The sequence below is a fragment of the Hyperolius riggenbachi genome, chromosome 11 (genome assembly GCF_040937935.1).
Source record: "Hyperolius riggenbachi isolate aHypRig1 chromosome 11, aHypRig1.pri, whole genome shotgun sequence".
In the NCBI taxonomy this organism is placed as follows: domain Eukaryota; kingdom Metazoa; phylum Chordata; class Amphibia; order Anura; family Hyperoliidae; genus Hyperolius; species Hyperolius riggenbachi.
The window spans coordinates 228,980,236-229,000,291 of NC_090656.1; the positions used below are offsets into that span (position 1 = coordinate 228,980,236).

The following is a 20,056-nucleotide window of genomic DNA, read 5'->3' on the forward strand; positions in this document are numbered from 1 at the left end:
CCTGCATGGAGCCCTGATATTAACCCCGCAGAGAGCACCTTTGGGATAAAGTAGGGACTGTGAACCTTGCTTTCTTATCCAACATCAATGCCTGTGCATTAAATGACTGTTATATAATTAAAATATAATACACCTTTGAGTTAAGAACTGGGTGGCATTTAACTTCACTTGTGTAAAAAGGCAGTAAACCGCTCAACACATTTGGTGATCATTGGGTGTTTTTCCTTTGCGGTCAAATCTCTATAATTACGAGACAGCTGCATGTGAAACTTACAGTAAGTTAGCTTTATTTTTTTTTTTTTATTTTTTTTTTTTTTAAGGTACCATCGATGTCCTCAACCCAGTAGAAGTTCCAAGAGTCATTGCAGCTGATTATGTTGCACGGCCAAGTAGCATCTGCTTTTTTGTTTACACAGGTTTGCTTGCACTACCTGCATACCCATATAAACTGTTTAGTAGTTGGAAATCTTTTTGTTATAATCATACACACTTACCATGTTTACTGCACTTTTACTTTTGTTATGCCTGTCTGCAAACTTCTACAAGCTGCATTGCTATGTACATCCTCACAATGTACCACACTCCATATTCATTTCACCTGCTATGCTTTCCTAACCTTGCTCAGCTTCTCATGAACTGTTAGCTCTCCTGATATCTCTCACTCTCACCAGCAGCTCAAAAATCTCCCAAACATTTAAATCTCATTCACATTTGCTTACACTCTCTCCCTCCTGCTCTTACACAAGCTCAACCCTAGTGTCCTTGCTGCAACCCTACATGCCCTCTTTCACTCTCCCCACCCTAACCGGTCCCAATCTTGCTGCAGCTCAGTATCATCAAACACTCTCCTCAGCCCTAGAGGAAGCTGCCCCCCAATATTCCAACACAACCACCCCCCTAACCCCCAGCCCTGGCGCAATACCCATACTCGCAACATCAAGGGGGTAACAAGTGCCATTGAATGGAAATGGAGGAAAACTAGACTTAAGGGTTTCCTACAGTACAAGGCTAACCTGCTGCAGTTCCACACTGTCCTTGCTGATGTGAAGCAGGAATACTTCACCAAGATCATCAGAGCACAAGCTTCCAACCCCTGCCGTCTTTTTGCCACTTTCAACTCCCTGCTTAGACCCACCCTCCGTTTCATCCCTCTCTGCCACAGATTTAGCCACCCACTTCACCAACAAAATTGTCTCCATCTGTCAGGAAATATCTAATCTTCAATCTTCACCTCCCACCCCCTTCCCATCCAGCTCCTCCTCCATCCTATCCTCCCCTCACCTCTTTCACTCCTACTACCATTGAGGAAGTCAACCACATAGTGCAGACTTCCACACACTGCCTCCCCCTTGACCCCATGTCTGCTGGTTTACGCCATCCTCACTTTATGGATTTGGCCCCAGTCCTCACTACCCTGTTTAACCTCTTTCTATCCACAGGCACCTTCCCCTCAGACTTCAAGCAGGCCACTGTACTACCCCTGCTCAAGAAGCCCTCCCTCGACCCCCCCCCCCTCACTACCCTCCAATTCCCGCCCTATCTCCCTCCTCCCCTTTGGGAACCAGACACTAAAGGAGTTTGGAGGCAAATGCCTGACCCAGTACCTCAATGCCAACTCCCTTTTAGACCCACTGCAATCTGGGTTTTGGCCTGACCACTCAACCAAAACAGCTCTCACCAAAGTGGTCAATGACCTTGCCTTAGCTAAAGCTGAAGGTAAATATTCCATTCTCCTCCTCCTTGACCTTTCAGCAGGTTTTGACACAGGAGACCTTCCCCTACTTTTCCAGTCCCTCTAGTCCATGAGCATTAATGACCTCGCCCTGGCCTAAATCTCATCCTACCTTTCCAACTGCTCCTTCATGACCTCCTTCAATGAGTCCTTATCCACTCCTAACAACCTCTAGGTGGGAGTACCCCAAGGCTCGGTCCTTGGGCCCCTTACTGTTCTTCCTATACACATCCTCAATTGGCAAGGTTATCTCCTCCATGGTTTTTAACTATCATCTGTATGCAGATGACACCAATATCTACCTCCACACTCCTGACCTATCCTCCACTACCATGGACAAGGTCTCCTCCTGCCTATCAGCCATCTCCTCCTGGATGTCTGCTAGGTTCCTGAAACTAAATCTGGACAAAACTGAATTTATCTTCCCACCCCGGCCATCGCTGAACCTCTCAGATGTGCATGTCACTGTTAACCACACTACCAGATCCACCCTTTCCTGACCTCTGCCACCACCAAACTCCTCATCCGTGCCCTCATAATCTCCCACCTTGAGTACTGCAATGCCCTTCTGTCTGGTCTCCCTATGACCTGAATTGCCCCACTGCAGTCCATCATAAACGCGGCAGCCAGAATTATCCACTTCTCCCATCATTCCACCACGGTGGCTTCCCTCTGTGAATCCCTCCACTGACTTCCTATCCAGTCCAGAATCAGATTCAAGATACTGTGTCTGACCTACAAATATGTCCACAAAACCTGTCCAACCTACATTTCCGATCTTACTCAGAGGTACACTCCTAACTGCTCGCTCCACTTCTTTAATGAACTTTGCCTGGCCACCCCCGCATCACCCAGTCCCATGCAGGCCACCAGGACTTCTTAAGAGCTGCTCCAACACTATGAAACTTCCTACCTCCACCCATTCGGGCAGCTCTCTCCTTCAACCTCTTCAAGAAGGCTCTCAAATCTCACCTTTTCATTCTGGCCTACCACCCCTCACTAGTGCTCTAAACCCCCAGCTGAACTCTGGTCCCCTAGCTTTTGTGCCCCTACCTCCAGAGCCGGATTAACCACATAAGAACCACAGTCTTTACATCCCTTAAGGACCAGAGGCTTTTTTCCATTCAGACCACTGCAGCTTTAACGGTTTATTGCTCGGTCATACAACCTACTATCTAAATGAATTTTTACCTCCTTTTCTTGTCACTAATACATCTTTCTTTTGGTGCTATTTGATTGCAGCTGTGATTTTTAGTTTTTATTATATTAATCAAAAAAGACATGAATTTTGTCAAACAAATGATTTTTTTTTTTAACTTTCTGTGCTGACATTTTTCAAATAAAGTAAAATTTCTATATACATTTTTGTCCAAATTTATTGTGCTACATGTCTTTTGATAAAAAGAAAAAATCCAATAACTATATATTTATTGGTTTGGGTAAAAGTTATAGCGTTTACAAACTATGGTGCAAAATGTGAATTTTTCTCATTCACTGGTTGAGCTCGATGGACGTATGTCTTTTTTCAACCAAAATAACTATGTAACATTTTGAAGCATCTCTGACTTTTCTGAGCACCTGTCATGTTTCATGAGGTGCTAGAATTCCAGGATAGTATAAATACCCCCTAAATGACCCCATTTTGGAAAGCAGACATCCCAAAGTATTCACTAAGAGGCATGGTGAGTTCATAGAAGATTTTATTTTTTGTCACAAGTTAGCGGAAAATGAAACTTTGTGACATAAAATGAAAAGTTTCCATTTCTGCTAACTTGTGACCCAAAAAAAAATGAAATCTGCCCCGGACTCACCATGCCCCTCTCCGCATACTTTAGGATGTCTACCTTCCATGATGGGGTCATATGTGGGGTGTGTTTACTGTCCTGGCATTTTGAGGGTGCAAAATTATAAGCACCCCTGTAAAGCCTAAAGTTGCTCATAGGACTTTGGGCCCCTTAGCGCGCCTAGGCTGCAAAAAAGTGTCACATGTGATATCGCCATACTCAGGAGAAATAGTATAATGTGTTTTGAGGTGTATTTTTACACATACTCATGCTGGGTGGGAGAAATATCTCTGTAAATGGACAATTGTGTGTGTAAAAAAAAAAAAAAACAAAAAAAAAAAAAAAAAAAACTCATTTACAGAGATGTATCCCACCCAGCATGGGTAATGTGTTTTGGGGTGTATTTTTACACATATACTATTGCTCCGAAGTACGGCGATATCGCATGTGGGACAATTTTTTTTTGCAGCCTAGATGCGCTAAGGGGCCCAAAGTCCTATGAGAACCCTTAGGATTTCACAGGTCATTTTGTGGCATTCGGTTTCTAGACTACTCCTCATGGTTTAGGGCCCCTAAAATGCCAGAGCAGTATAGGAACCCCACAAGTGACCCCATTTTAGAAAGAAGACACCCCAAGGTATTCTGTTAGGAGTATGGTGAGTTCATAGATTTTTATTTTTGTCACAAGTTAGTTGAAATTGATTTTGTGTTTTTTTTTTTTTATTGCACAAAGTGTCATTTTCCACTAACTTGTTCCAAAAAATAAAATATTCTATGAACTCACCATACACCTTAGAGAATACCTTCTTCTATCTAAAATGGGGTCACTTGTGGGGTTCCTATACTGCCCTGGCATTTTAGAGACCCAAAACCGTGAGGAGTAGTCTAGAAACCAAATGCCTCAAAATTACTGTTCAGGGGTATAAGAATCTGCAAATTTTGATGACAGGTGGTCTGAGGGGCCGACATTTTTGGAACCGGTCATAAGCAGGGTGGCCTCTTAGATGACAGGTTGTATTGGCACTGAAGTGCAGGAAGCGCAGGATGTTCTCAAATCGTGACCTGGACATGGCAGCAGACATCATGTATAGGGTGCGTAGACCAATAAGACCGCAATGCATTCTTTTTGACTAGACCCATGTTAAGGAGAAGGCCCCAAAAAATGTTACGTTCGGAAACGTGGAGTGGTTTCCACTGAAAAGGTTGGGCATGGTAGGTTCTTGGATTGGCGGTTGCGTATTGTGTGGCATAATGGTTGGTCTCAGCCACAATGAAGTCGTAGAGACCAGCAGTGATCAGAAAAGAGAAAATTCTGTCACTGCGATGGGGATGGTGAGGGTTTGGCCGGGTGATCAGAAGCCCGCAGGGGGCAGATTAGGGTCTGATCTGATGGGTATGATGGGTAGCAGTGACAAGGGGTGATTGGGTGATTAGAGGGGAGAACAGATGTAAATATTGCACTGGGGAGGTGATAAGGGGGGTCTGAGGGCAATCTGATGTGTGGGCGGTGTTTGGGTGCCCGCAAGGGGCAGATTAGGGTCTGATCTGATGGGTAGCAGTGACGGGGTGATTGACAGGTGATCAGTGGGTGATTACAGGGGAGGATAGATTTATACAGTACACGGGGGGGGGGGTGTCTGGGGAAGATCTGAGGGTGTGGGGGGAGTGATCAGGAGCTTTAGGGGGCAGTTTAGGACCGATTCTAAAAAATAGTGTAGACAGATAGTGATGGGGTGATTGATGGGTGATTGGGTACAAACAGGGGTCTGAGGGGGTGATCGGGAAGGGGGGGTCTGAGGAATGCTGTGGGCGATCAGAGGGCAGAATCGGTGTGTTTGGGTGCTTACTAGGGGGGCTGCCTCCTGCCCTGGTGGTCCCTCGATCACTGGGACCACCAAGGCAGGAGGCAGCCTGTATAATACACGTTGTATACATTACACAGCATATTATACACTTACTATGCGGCAGATTGGGGGTTAATATCCCACTGGCACTTTTGAACGGCCGGCGGGTTGATGTCACGGGTGGGCAGAGCCTATTGCCGGTGGATGCATTCGCATCCCAGCGTGCAATCCTTGGCCAGCTAGTCCCACAGGAGCCACCGCCAATTGGCGTATTGCGGTCCTTACGGGGTCCACTTTGCTGCCACCCATAGGTAGTGGGCGGTCGGCAAGTGGTTAAGACCAAATGGGGCCCTAAGCAAATTGGCAGATCTAGGCCACCTTCCCTCAAGCCACCTCATGTTCCCCTCTGTTCCCCATGCCATTTCTTGTCCCCACTGTGGATCCCCTTGTGCCCCTCTGTTCCACTTGTGCCACTCTGTTCCCCTCATGTCCCCTCTGTACCACCTTGTAGCCCCTGTATCACACCGCCAAAACACACAGACACTGCCTGTCCCACCACAACACACACAGACACTGCCTGTCCCACCACAACACACACAGACACTGCCTGTCCCACCACAACACACACAGACACTGCCTGTCCCACCACAACACACACACACTGCCTGTCCCACCACAACACACACAGACACTGCCTGTCCCACCACAACACACACAGACACTGCCTGTCCCACCACAACACACACAGACACTGCCTGTCCCACCACAGCACACACAGACACTGCCTGTCCCACCACAGCACACACAGACACTGCCTGTCCCACCACAGCACACACAGACACTGCCTGTCCCACCACAGCACACACAGACACTGCCTGTCCCACCACAGCACACACAGACACTGCCTGTCCCACCACAGCACACACAGACACTGCCTGTCCCACCACAGCACACACAGACACTGCCTGTCCCACCACAGCACACACAGACACTGCCTGTCCCACCACAGCACACACAGACACTGCCTGTCCCACCACAGCACACACAGACACTGCCTGTCCCACCACAGCACACACAGACACTGCCTGTCCCACCACAGCACACACAGACACTGCCTGTCCCACCACAGCACACACAGACACTGCCTGTCCCACCACAGCACACACAGACACTGCCTGTCCCACCACAGCACACACAGACACTGCCTGTCCCACCACAGCACACACAGACACTGCCTGTCCCACCACAGCACACACAGACACTGCCTGTCCCACCACAGCACACACAGACACTGCCTGTCCCACCACAGCACACACAGACACTGCCTGTCCCACCACAGCACACACAGACACTGCCTGTCCCACCACAGCACACACAGACACTGCCTGTCCCACCACAGCACACACAGACACTGCCTGTCCCACCACAGCACACACAGACACTGCCTGTCCCACCACAGCACACACAGACACTGCCTGTCCCACCACAGCACACACAGACACTGCCTGTCCCACCACAGCACACACAGACACTGCCTGTCCCACCACAGCACACACAGACACTGCCTGTCCCACCACAGCACACACGGACACTGCCTGTCCCACCACAGCACACACAGACACTGCCTGTCCCACCACAGCACACACAGACACTGCCTGTCCCACCACAGCACACACAGACACTGCCTGTCCCACCACAGCACACACACACACTGCCTGTCCCACCACAGCACACACACACACTGCCTGTCCCACCACAGCACACACACACACTGCCTGTCCCACCACAGCACACACACACACTGCCTGTCCCACCACAGCACACACACACACTGCCTGTCCCACCACAGCACACACACACACTGCCTGTCCCACCACAGCACACACACACACTGCCTGTCCCACCACAGCACACACACACACTGCCTGTCCCACCACAGCACACACACACACTGCCTGTCCCACCACAGCACACACACACACTGCCTGTCCCACCACAGCACACACACACACTGCCTGTCCCACCACAGCACACACACACACCGCCTGTCCCACCACAGCACACACACACACCGCCTGTCCCACCACAGCACACACACACACCGCCTGTCCCACCACAGCACACACACACACCGCCTGCCCCACCACAACACACACACACAGACACCGCCTGCCCCACCACAACACACACACACCGCCTGCCCCACCACAACACACACACATACACCGCCTGTCCCACCACAACACACAGACACCGCCTGCCCCACCACAACACACAGACACCGCCTGCCCCACCACAACACACAGACACCGCCTGCCCCGCGTACGTTAAAAAGGGGCGCTGGGAAAAAAGGGCGCCGGGTTTTTAACGATAAGCATGGATAACGTTTAAAAAAATATTGTACTGTTTTTCGTTTAAAATTAATGGTTTTTAAAGTTATAAATCATTAAATAATGTGCATTAAATCGGCAATTGTAAAAACGTTAATCTTTCGTTTAAATAGTGAACCGTATAATAACGTTTAAAAAAAAAAATTACTAAGTAACCCTCCCTGTACCTACCCCTAACCCCTAGACCCCCCTGTTAGTGCCTAATCCTAAGACCCCCCTGTTAGTGCCTAAACCTAAGACCCCCCTGTTGGTGCCTAAACCTAAGACCCCCCTGTTGGTGCCTAAACCTAAGACCCCCCTGTTGGTGCCTAAACCTAAGACCCCCCTGTTGGTGCCTAAACCTAAGACCCCCCTGTTGGTGCCTAAACCTAAGACCCCCCTGTTGGTGCCTAAACCTAAGACCCCCCCTGTTGGTGCCTAAACCTAAGACCCCCCTGTTGGTGCCTAAACCTAAGACCCCCCTGTTGGTGCCTAAACCTAAGACCCCCCTGTTGGTGCCTAAACCTAAGACCCCCCTGTTGGTGCCTAAACCTAAGACCCCCCTGTTGGTGCCTAAACCTAAGACCCCCCTGTTGGTGCCTAAACCTAAGACCCCCCTGTTGGTGCCTAAACCTAAGACCCCCCTGTTGGTGCCTAAACCTAAGACCCCCCTGTTGGTGCCTAAACCTAAGACCCCCCTGTTGGTGCCTAAACCTAAGACCCCCCTGTTGGTGCCTAAACCTAAGACCCCCCTGTTGGTGCCTAAACCTAAGACCCCCCTGTTGGTGCCTAAACCTAAGACCCCCCTGTTGGTGCCTAAACCTAAGACCCCCCTGTTGGTGCCTAAACCTAAGACCCCCCTGTTGGTGCCTAAACCTAAGACCCCCCTGTTGGTGCCTAAACCTAAGACCCCCCCTGTTGGTGCCTAAACCTAAGACCCCCCTGTTGGTGCCTAAACCTAAGACCCCCCCTGTTGGTGCCTAAACCTAAGACCCCCCCTGTTGGTGCCTAAACCTAAGACCCCCCCCTGTTGGTGCCTAAACCTAAGACCCCCCCTGTTGGTGCCTAAACCTAAGACCCCCCCCTGTTGGTGCCTAAACCTAAGACCCCCCCTGTTGGTGCCTAAACCTAAGACCCCCCCTGTTGGTGCCTAAACCTAAGACCCCCCTGTTGGTGCCTAAACCTAAGACCCCCCTGTTGGTTTTTTCGTTTAAAAATGTTATAAAAAAAAAATGTACTGTTTTTCGTTTAAAAATAATGTTTGAAAAAAAATATTGTACTGTTTTTCGTTTAAAAATAAAATTTAAAAATGTATAAATCATTAAATAATGTGTAATCATGAGAAACAGTAATAAAACATTAAGTCTCCGGGCGCCGCTTTTAAAACGTTAATTTTCTCCGGCGCCCTTTTTTCCTATCGGGCGCCCATTAAACGATATTTATTATAGGAGTGAATGGCGGCGCCCGATTTGTCCACTAGCCTCAGGCGCCCGAATTTACTGTTTCCGCCTGCCCCACCACAACACACACACACACACCGCCTGTCCCACCACAACACACACACACACCGCCTGTCCCACCACAACACACACACACTGCCTGCCACACCACAACACACACAAACACATAGAGATTGCAAGTTAGGTCAAGAGAAAAGCTTTGTTGAAATAATCCAATCATATTTTTCAGTGCTCTGAAAGTGAAAGTCACAACTTTCTCTACCGCTGCCTGCTGTCCTTCTCACCATCTTTGCCTTGCAGATGTCTGATGACTGGGAGCAGTGGGAGATCTCTGCCAGCTAGCTGCCTGGGACTGGTGATACAGGAAGGAGGTGGCTCATGCAGGGAGGGGTGACATGAGAGGGTGTCAGATGGCCCTTTGAAAAAGACACTGGAAATGCCTGCTCTGGAAATACCTGCTCACCTCTCCTGATTCTTCATGCTGAAGCTTATATTCCTGCTGGGATGGGAGGAGAGGGCATAAAGGGTGGGGAAACAGCCAGAGCAGACACTGACAATTCAATGCTGCAGAAAGCATGGGCTGCTTCCGTTAGAGCAGAACCCGGCTTCCTGCTGTTGCCTGGCAACATACAGCCACAGCTCAGCAGCGTCTGAGGGCTAAACTATTAACTGAAGGGAGGAAGAAGAACTTTAACAGAAAAAAAACTTTAACAGTTACAAAATTAAGCAGCTCTCTTCTCCAGCGTCCTTCCTCCCCTCTGCAGCAAGGAGCACATGAGCCTTGCTGTTTTTACGAGACAGCAGCTAGGATACCAGAGCCAGATTACATGCTGATGGGGCCCCAATCAGGTGATTGGAATGATTAGTGGGATAATCCAGCCTTGCCTATTTCTCCCTCTAGATTTTAAGACTTTCAGGCAGAGTCCTCCTCATTTTGTGTCCTACCTGATCATGCTCCTCCATTACTGTGCACCCATGATATGCATTTGAGTGAACTCAGCTTGCCTAATCCCCATGCTCCCATCCAGTGACTGACTAAGCATTGCCTTGTACTCATATGGCTTGATTTACTAAACCGTGATAATTCGCAAAGAATCACGATTGCACCTGATAATTCGCGATTGCGTACAAACGCAAAAATGCACGCAAAAATGGCCTTGATATGACTTGTCACGGTTTAGTGAATCAAGCCCATACTGTGCAGTGTGACCTTGGTTTTCTTGCATTTCTGTGTTGTCGGATTGCTGTATGTCACCCCTAAATATTGTCTGTAACCGAAACTAATGTCCGGCGCTGTGTAATATGATGGCGCTTTATAAATACAATAAATATTTGCAGGCTAGGATAACTGTTTTACCAATTGTGGCCACTAGATGCCAATATTGCACTCTTCCCCCCCCCCCTCCCCCAGTTTGCTGCATTACCACCTGTGGCCACCAGGGGGTGAGTTGAGTATCTTATGAATTAGAGAATATCGGAGGATACTAAGGGCCTGATTCACAAAGCGGTGATAACTCAGTTATCACGCCTAAAAGACTTTAGGTGTGATAACCTTTGCACCACACTGGTGAAAAGCCAGTTTAGGTGTGATAAGTTTAGATCGCGCGCAAAATCCCTCATGCAAAGCAGCGCCATTAAACTTTATGCGAAGTGCACCAGACTTTGCTAGCGCAAAACTTTTGATCAGCTGTGCACTGCCGTGCTAACCCAGTTGGTGCTTAAACTTATCACGCCTAAACTTATCACGCCTAAACTTATCACGCCTAAACTTATCACGCCTAAACTTATCACGCCTAAACTTATCACGCCTAAACTTATCACGCCTAAACTGAGTTTAGGCATGATAAAGGGCTTTTCACCAGCGTGCTAACTGTTAGCACCGCTTTGTGAATCAGGCCCTAAGTCTGAAGTCCTTCATGGCACTGTGGAGCAGGTTTACTGGTCCAGGTTCCCCCCTTTGGGAGGTCATATCTCTGGAGTCCTTAGCCCCAGAGACCCTAGATTTCAGGTGTGTGTAGCAGAAGATCATGGCTACACGTGGGAATAATCTGGGTTATGCTAGCCCTCCAAGAACCAGAGATACTGCACCCCAAAAAAAGTTTGGTTTGGTAGCGTTTTCTGTTAGGAACATCCCAGGCTGTTGACATTTGATATGTATGTATAAGGCATATTGACGTTCTTCCACTCCAAATTTGGGGTCACTGGCACCCCCAGAGCCAGAGATATGCCCCCACATTTTATAGAATTTTGTGCCTGTGTGCCCCCTCTTTGGGAGGCCATATCTCAGTGGCCATATCCTCGGGTGACCCCAAATTCCAGGTGTGGTTATTAAAGTTTAGGGGCTACAAGTGGGTACAGGTGTGGTCACGCTAGCCACCCCAGAATTGGAGTTACCAGACCCCAAAAGTTGAAAGAAAACTGTTCAAGTTTGAAATTGTGCAAGTTTGGGCATTCACTGTTTTTGAACTCTAGGGCTCAGAGCTTAGATTTTAATGCCAGTGTCTAGCTCAAAGCATGTTCTACATACACTCCAAATTTTCGATATCTGACTCCCCCAGAGCCGGAGATATTGGGTTTCAAACAAGGCCAGAAACCATATACTTTTTTAAAAAAATAACCCAAAACCGTTTTGGGCTCTAGATCAGGTATACTTGGGGCCAGGGGCCCCAAACATGGCATGCATCCTCACCAGGTAGAGGAACACCTGCATGCCAAGCTTAGGGCCCTTGGCCCCCAAAGTTCGGCATTGGGCATCAATGTCCATTTTTGGGTGGCCAGGGCACTTTCAGCAACTTCCGTTCTGTCAGTGCCAGTGGGCCTAAAATTGCTGTGTAGGGCCCTTGGGGCACCCAGAGATTGCAAAGCAAATTTGGTGTTTCTGAGACTTGCAGTTCACCAGATATGGCCTTTTCCCCAGTTACTCAGACACACTCCTGCTCCCCAACGTTGTGGGAACAGTTTAGGGAGGGCCCCTTCCTATCCCGATGAGACTATACACTAGTGGCTATAGCAGTGATGGCAAACCTATGGCACACATGCCCAAGGTGGCATGCAGAGCAGTCTTTGAGGGCACGCGTGCTGTGCCTGCCACCACCGCTGATCGCTGTGCTTCCAGTGCTGTCCCCACCGCCGCTGCCTGAGCCCGACTCTTTCACTTATAGTGATAGACCTCAGAATTCTGGGCAGCAGCCAAGCCAGAGAGGTACACGCTAAGTTAAGTCATAGAGACCAGCAGTGATCAGAAAAGAGAAAAATTCTGTCACGGGGGTGGGGGTGGTGAGGGTTTGGCCGGGTGATCAGAAGCCCGCAGGGGGCAGATTAGGGTCTGATCTGATGGGTATGATGGGTAGCAGTGACAGGGGGTGATTGATGGGTGATTAGAGGGGAGAACAGATGTAAATATTGCACTAGGGAGGTGATAAGGGGGGTCTGAGGGCAATCTTACGGTGTAGGCGGGTAATTGGGTGCCCGCAAGGGGCAGAATAGGGTCTGATCTGATGGGTAGCAGTGACAGGGGGTGATTGATGGGTGATTGACAGGTGATCAGTGGGTGATTACAGTGGAGGATAGATGTATACAGTACACAGGGGGGGGGGTCTCGGGAGGATCTGAGGGTGTGTGGGGGGGGGAGTGATCAGGAGCCTCCAGGGGGAAGTTTAGGACCTATTCTAAAAAATAGTGTAGACAGATAGTGACTAGGTGATTGATGGGTGATTGGATGCAAACAGGGGTCTCGGGGTGATCGGGGGGGAGGGGGGGGTCTGAGGGATGCTGTGGGCAATCAGGGGGCAGAATCGGTGTGTTTGGGTGCTTACTAGGGGGGGGCTGCCTCCTGCCCTGGTGGTCCCTCGATCACTGGGGAGTCTGGGACCACCAAGGCAGGAGGCAGCCTGTATAATACACTTTGTATACATTACAAAGCATATTATACGCTTACTATGCGGCAGATTGGGGGTTAATATCCTGCTGGCGCTTCCAAACGGCCGGCGGGTTGATGTCACGGGTGGGCAGAGCCTATTGACGGCAGATGCATTCGCATCCCAGTGTGCAATCCTTGGCCAGCTAGTCCCACAGGAGCCGCCACCGATCGGCGTATTGCGGTCGTCTTTGCAGGGTCCACTTTGCCGCCGCCCAGAGGTAGTGGGTGGTCGGCAAGTGGTTAAGACCAAATGGGGCCATAAGCAAAATGGCAGATCTAGGACCTCTTCCCTCAAGCCACCTCATGTTCCCCTCTGTTCTCCCATGCCATCTCTTGTCCCCATGTCCCCTCTGTGCATCCCCTTGTGCCCCTCTGTTCTCCCTGTGCCACTCTGTTCCCCTCATGTCCCCTCTGTACCACCTTGTAGCCACTGTATCACACCGCCACAACACACAGACACTGCCTGTCCCACCACAACACACACAGACACTGCCTGTCCCACCACAACACACACAGACACTGCCTGTCCCACCACAACACACACAGACACTGCCTGTCCCACCACAACACACACAGACACTGCCTGTCCCACCACAACACACACAGACACTGTCTGTCCCACCACAACACACACCGACACTGCCTGCCCCACCACAACACACACCGACACTGCCTGTCCCACCACAACACACACAGACACTGCCTGTCCCACCACAACACACACAGACACTGCCTGTCCCACCACAACACACACAGACACTGCCTGTCCCACCACAACACACACAGACACTGCCTGTCCCACCACAACACACACAGACACTGCCTGTCCCACCACAACACACACAGACACTGCCTGTCCCACCACAACACACACAGACACTGCCTGTCCCATCACAACACACACAGACCCTGCCTGTCCCACCACAACACACACAGACACTGCCTGTCCCACCACAACACACACAGAGCATGCCTGTCCCACCACAACACACACAGAGCATGCCTGTCCCACCACAACACACACCGACACTGCCTGCCCCACCACAACACACACCGACACTGCCTGCCCCACCACAACACACACCGACACTGCCTGCCCCACCACAACACACACCGACACTGCCTGTCCCACCACAACACACACCGACACTGCCTGTCCCACCACAACACACACAGACACTGTCTGTCCCACCACAACACACACAGACACATACAGACTGCAGGTTAGGTCAAGAGAAAAGCTTTGTGAAATAATCCAATCATATTTTCAGTGCTCTGAAACTGAAAGTCACAACTTTCTCTACCCCCCCTGCTGTCCTTCTTACCATCTTTGCCTTGCAGATGTCTGATGACTGGGAGCAGTGGGAGATCTCTGCCAGCTAGCTGCCTGGGACTGGTGATACAGGGAGGAGGTGGCTCATGCAGGGAGGGGTGACATGAGAGGGTGTCAGACGGCCCTTTGAAAAGACACTGGAAATGCCTGCTCTGGAAATGCCTGCTCGCCTCTCCTGATTCTTCATGCTGAAGCTTATATTCCTCCTGGGATGGGAGGAGAGGGCATAAAGTGCGGGGAAACAGCCAGAGCAGACAGACAATTCAATGCTGCAGGAAGCATGGGCTGCTTCTGTTAGAGCAGAACCCGGCTTCCTGCTGTTGCCTGGCAACATACAGCCACAGCTCAGCAGCGTCTGAGGGCTAAACTATTAACTGAAGGGGGGAAGAAGAACTTTAGCAGTTAAAAAATTAATAAGCTCTTTTCTCCAGTGTCCTTTCTCCCCTCTGCAGCAAAAGCACATGAGCCCTGCTGTTTTTATGAGACAGCATCTAGGATACCAGGGCCAGATTACATGCTGATGGGGCCCCTTAGACTCTGCTGATGGGGCCCCAATCAGGTGATTGGAATGGTTAGTGGGATAATCTGGCCTTGCCTATTTCTCCCTCTAGATTGTAAGACTTTCCGGCCTCCTCCTTTTGTGTCCTCAGTATAGTAGGAGGCACTCCACAGGCAGGAACTTGTGTTCAGTTTTATTACATATTGATCCTTTTGTGTCCTACCTGATCATGCTCCTCCATTACTGTGCACCCATGCTATGCATTTCAGTGAACTCAGCTTGCCTAATCCCCATGCTCCCATCCAGTGACTGACTAAGCATTGCCTTGTACTCATATTGCTTGATTTACTAAACCGTGATAATTCGCAAAAATTCACAATTGCACCTGATAATTTGCGATTGCGTACAAACGCAAAAATGCACGCAAAAATGGCCTTGATATGACTTGTCACGGTTCAGTGAATCAAGCCCATACTGTGCGGTGTGACCTTGGTTTTCTTGTATTCCTGTGTTGTCGTATTGCTGTATGTCACCCCTAAATATTGTCTGTAACCGAAACTAATGTCCAGCGCTGCATAATATGTTGGCGCTTTATAAATACAATAAATACATATTTGCAGGCTAGGATAACTGTTTTACCAATTGTGGCCACTAGATGCCAATATTGCACTACCCCCCCCCCCCCAGTTTGCTGCATTACCACCTGTGGCCACCAGGGGGTGAATTGAGTATCTTCTGAATTGGAGAATATCGGAGGATACGAAGTCCTTTATGGCCAGAGGTGGCACTGTGGAGCAGGTTTACTGGTCCAGGTTCCCCCCAATTGGGAGGCCGTATCTCTGGAGTCCTTAGCCCCAGAGACCCTAAATTTCAGGTGTGTGTAGCAGAGGATCATGGCTACACGTGGGCATAATCTGGGTCATGCTAACCCTCCAAGAACCAGAGATACTGCACCCCAAAAACGAAGCTTGGTTTGGGAGTGTTTTCTGTTAGGAAGATCCCAGGCTGTTGACATTTGATATGTGTGTAGAAGGCATATTGACTTTCTTACACTCCAAATTTTGGGTCACTGGCACCCCCAGAGCCAGATATATGCCCCCACATTTTATTGAATTTTTTGCCTGTGTGCCCCCTCTTTGGGAGGCCATATCTCAGTGGCCCTTTCCTCCAGTGACCCCAAATTTCAGGTGTGGTTATTAAAGTTTAGGGGCTACATGTGGGTACAGGTGCGGTCACGCTAGCCCCCCAGAATTGGAATTACCAGACCCCAAAGATTGAAAGAAAATTGTTCAAGTTTGAAGTTGTGCAAGTTTGGGCATTCACAGCTTTTGAACTCCAGGGCTCAGAGCTTAGATTTTAATACCAGGGTCTAGCTCAAAGTATTTTCTACATGCACTCCAAATTTGGGGTATCTGACTCCTCCAGAGACGGAGATATTTGGTTTTAAACAAGGCCAGAAACCATATACTTTTTTTTTTTTTTTTTTTTTTTTTTTAAATAACCCAAAACGGTTTTTGGGCTCTAGATCAGGTATACTTGGGGCCAGGGGCCCCAAACATGGCATGCATCTTTACCAGGTAGAGGAACACCTGCATGCCAAGCTTGGGGCCCCTGGCCCCCAAAGTTCGGCATTGGGCATCAATGTCCATTTTTGGGTGGCCAGGGCACTTTAAGCAACTTCCGTTCTGTCAGTGCCAGTGGGCCTAAAATTGTTGTGTAGGGCCCTCGGGGCACCCAGAGATTGCCCAGCAAATTTGGTGTTTCTGAGACTTGCAGTTCACCAGATATGGCCTTTTCCCCAGTTACTCAGACACACTCCTGCTCCCCAACGTTGTGGGAACAGTTTAGGGAGGGTCCCTTCCTATCCCGATGAAACTATACACTAGTGCCTATAGCAGGGATGGCAAACCTATGGCACACAAGCCCGAGGCGGCTTGCAGAGCCGTCTTTGAGGGCACGCGTGCTGTGCCTGCCACCACCGCCGATCACTGTGCTTCCAGTGCTGTCCCCACCGCCGATGCCTGAGCACGACTCTTTCACTTCTAGTAATAGACCTCAGAATTCTGGGCAACAGCCATGCCAGAGAGGTACATGCTACCTGCGTCTAGTGTGCTGCACATGCGGAAGTGACGTTAGTCACTTCCTGCATTTTGAGTACGCTGGGCAGGGGCAGCTTTTGTGCTTTCTTTGGCCAAGACCATACAGCAGTTTAAGAAGAAAGGTTCCACTTATAACATGCCTAGCCATGGTCAACGTAAGTAGTTGAGTACATGTCGTCAATGTCCAATCCACAGGTTGTCTTTTGCAAATAAACATGTGAGTGCTGGCAGCATTGTTGCAGAGGTTGAAGGGTTGGATGGCCAGCTTGTCAGTGCTCAGACCATATGCCCCTCACTGTATTAAACTGGTCTGAAATGTTATGTGGTACTATTGGTTGCTAAGACCTATCCGTGTCTTGGTTAGTACGTTGTGTGGTACTACTGGTTGCTGAGCCCTGTCCATGTCTTTGTTAGTACGTTGCATGGTACTATTGGTTGGAAAGAAAATGGAGTACTTACCTTGGGGAGCTGGAAGCCTCTGGATTCTTATGATGCTTACCCCTCAGTCCTTTTCTGCCTCCTGGATCCAGCACAGAATGCCCCTGAACTCCATGCGCAGCAATATTTACCTTTTGGCTTCCAGTACCGGGGCAGTAGAAGCTTTATGATCGGGCTCCAGCAGAAATAGGCAAGCTTCATCCGGTCTGCTCTACTGCACAGGTGCGAGTTGCCTTTTCCTGCACAGGAGAGCAGACCCGATCGGGTTTGGCTTTTTCTGCCAGAGCCCAAACAGATAGCCTCTACTGCGCCTGCACTGGGGCCCTGGTGGTAAATATTGCCATGTGCTGCTGTGCCTGCACAGTGCTGCTTGTTGGGCTAATTTTTAGAGGTGCCAGCGCTGGATCCCCAAGGCTACAGAGGATGGGGAAAGTCTCATTAGGATCCTGTGGCTTCCCCTTCTTGAGGCAAGTATTCCATATGGGCTGTTTTTTTTTTGTTTTTTTGTTTTGTTTTTTTGTTACAGATGTATTTTAACCACTTGAGGACTGCAGTCTTTTCACCAGACACTTTTTTTCCATTTAGACCACTGCAGCTTTAACAGTTTATTGCTCGGTCATACAACCTACTATCTAAATGAATTTGACCTTCTTTTCTTGTCACTAATACAGCTTTCTTTTGGTGCTATTTGATTGCTGCTGTGATTTTTAGTTTTTATTATATTCATCAAAAAAGACATGAATTTTGGAAAAAAAAATGATTTTTTTAACTTTCTGTGCTGACATTTTTCAAATGCAGTAGAATTTCTATATACATTGTTGCCCAAATTTATTGTGCTACATGTCTTTGATAAAAAAAAAATCTAATACGTGTATATTGGTTTGGGTAAAAGTTATAGCGTTTACAAACTATGGTGCCAAAAGTACATTTTCCCATTTTTAAGCATCTCTGACTTTTCTGAGCACCTGTCATGTTTCATGAGGTGCTACAATTGCAGGATAGTATAAATACCCCCCAAATGACCCCATTTTGGAAAGAAGACATCCCAAAGTATTCACTAAGAGGCATGGTAAGTTCATAGAAGATTTTAATTTTTGTCACAAGTTAACGGAAAATGACACTTTCCATTTCTGCTAACTTGTGGCAAAAACAAAGAAAAATGAAATCTGCCAGGGACTCACCATGCCCCTCTCTGAATACTTTGGGGTGTCTAATTTCCTAAATGGGTGTGTGTTTACTGTCCTAGCATTTTGGGGGTGCTAAATTGTAAGCACCCCTGTAAAGCCTAAAGGTGCTCATAGGACTTTGGGCCCCTTAGCGCACCTAGACTGCAAAAAGGGGTCACACGTGGTATCGCCGTACGCTAGAGAAATAGTATAATGTGTTTTGTGGTGCATTTTTACACATACCCATGCTGGGTGGGAGAAATATCTCTGTAAATGGACAATTGTGTGTAAAAAAAATCTCATTTACAGAGATATTTCTCCCACCCAGCATGGGTATGTGTAAAAATACACCCCAAAACACATTATACTATTTCTCTAGAGTACGGCAATACCACATGTGTGACACTTTTTTGCAGCCTAGGTGCGCTAAGGGGCCCAACGTCCTATGAGTACCTTTAGGATTTCACAGATCATTTTCAGGCATTTGGTTTCTAGACTACTCCTCATGCTTTAGGGCCCCTAAAATGCCAGGGCAGTATAGGAACCCCACAAGTGGCCCCATTTTAGAAAGAAGACACCCCAAGGTATTCCGTTAGGTGTATGGTGAGTTCATAGAAATTATTTTTTGTCACAAGTTAGCGGAAATTGATTTTTTTCTTTTTTTTAACAAAGTGTATTTTTCCACTAACTTGTGACAAAAAATAAAATCTTCTATGAACTCATCATACACCTAAAGGAATACCTCTTGGGGTGTCTTCTTTCTAAAATGGGGTCACTTGGTGGGGTTCCTATACTGCCCTCGCATTTTAGGGGCCCAAAACTGTGAGGAGTAGTCTGGAAACCAAATACCTCAAAATGCCTGTTCAGGGGTATAAGCATCTGCAAATTTTAATGACAGGTGGTCTAAAGGGGCCGAATTTTGTGAAACCGGTCATAAGCAGGGTGGCCTCTTAGATGACAGGTTGTATTGGCACTGAAGTGCAGGATTTTCTCAAATCGTGACCTGGACATGGCAGCAGAGAACATGGGTATGTGATGTATTGGGTGCGTAGACCAATAAGACCGCAATACATTATTTTTGACTAGACCCATGTTAAGGAGAAGGCCCCAAAAAATGTTACGTTTGGAAACATGGAGTGGTTTCCACCAAAAAAGCTGGGCATGGTAGCTTCTTGGATTGGCGGTTGCGTATTGTGTGGCATAACTGTTGGTCTCAGCCACAATTAAGTCATAGAGACCAGCAGTGATCAGGCAGATTAGGGCCTGATCTGATGGATAGGAGTGCTAGGGGGTGACAGGAGGTGATTGATGGGTGTCTCAAGAGTGATTAGAGGGGGGAAATAGATGCAATCAATGCACTGGGGAGGTGATCAGAAGCAGGTCTGAGGGGGATCTGAGGGTTTGGCCGAGTGA

The 20,056-nt window shown here is 48.5% G+C and overlaps 1 long non-coding RNA gene across 1 annotated transcript in view; it reads left to right on the plus strand.

Moving 5' to 3' along the window:
• The first annotated feature begins 330 nt into the window (after window positions 1–330).
• The window catches only part of LOC137538318 (uncharacterized), a 36,613-nt gene continuing 16,887 nt past the window's right edge, over window positions 331–20,056 (plus strand). The window contains exon 1 of the long non-coding RNA XR_011024748.1: window positions 331–416. This is a non-coding gene — a long non-coding RNA (uncharacterized lncRNA). The remainder of the gene's footprint in view (window positions 417–20,056) is intronic.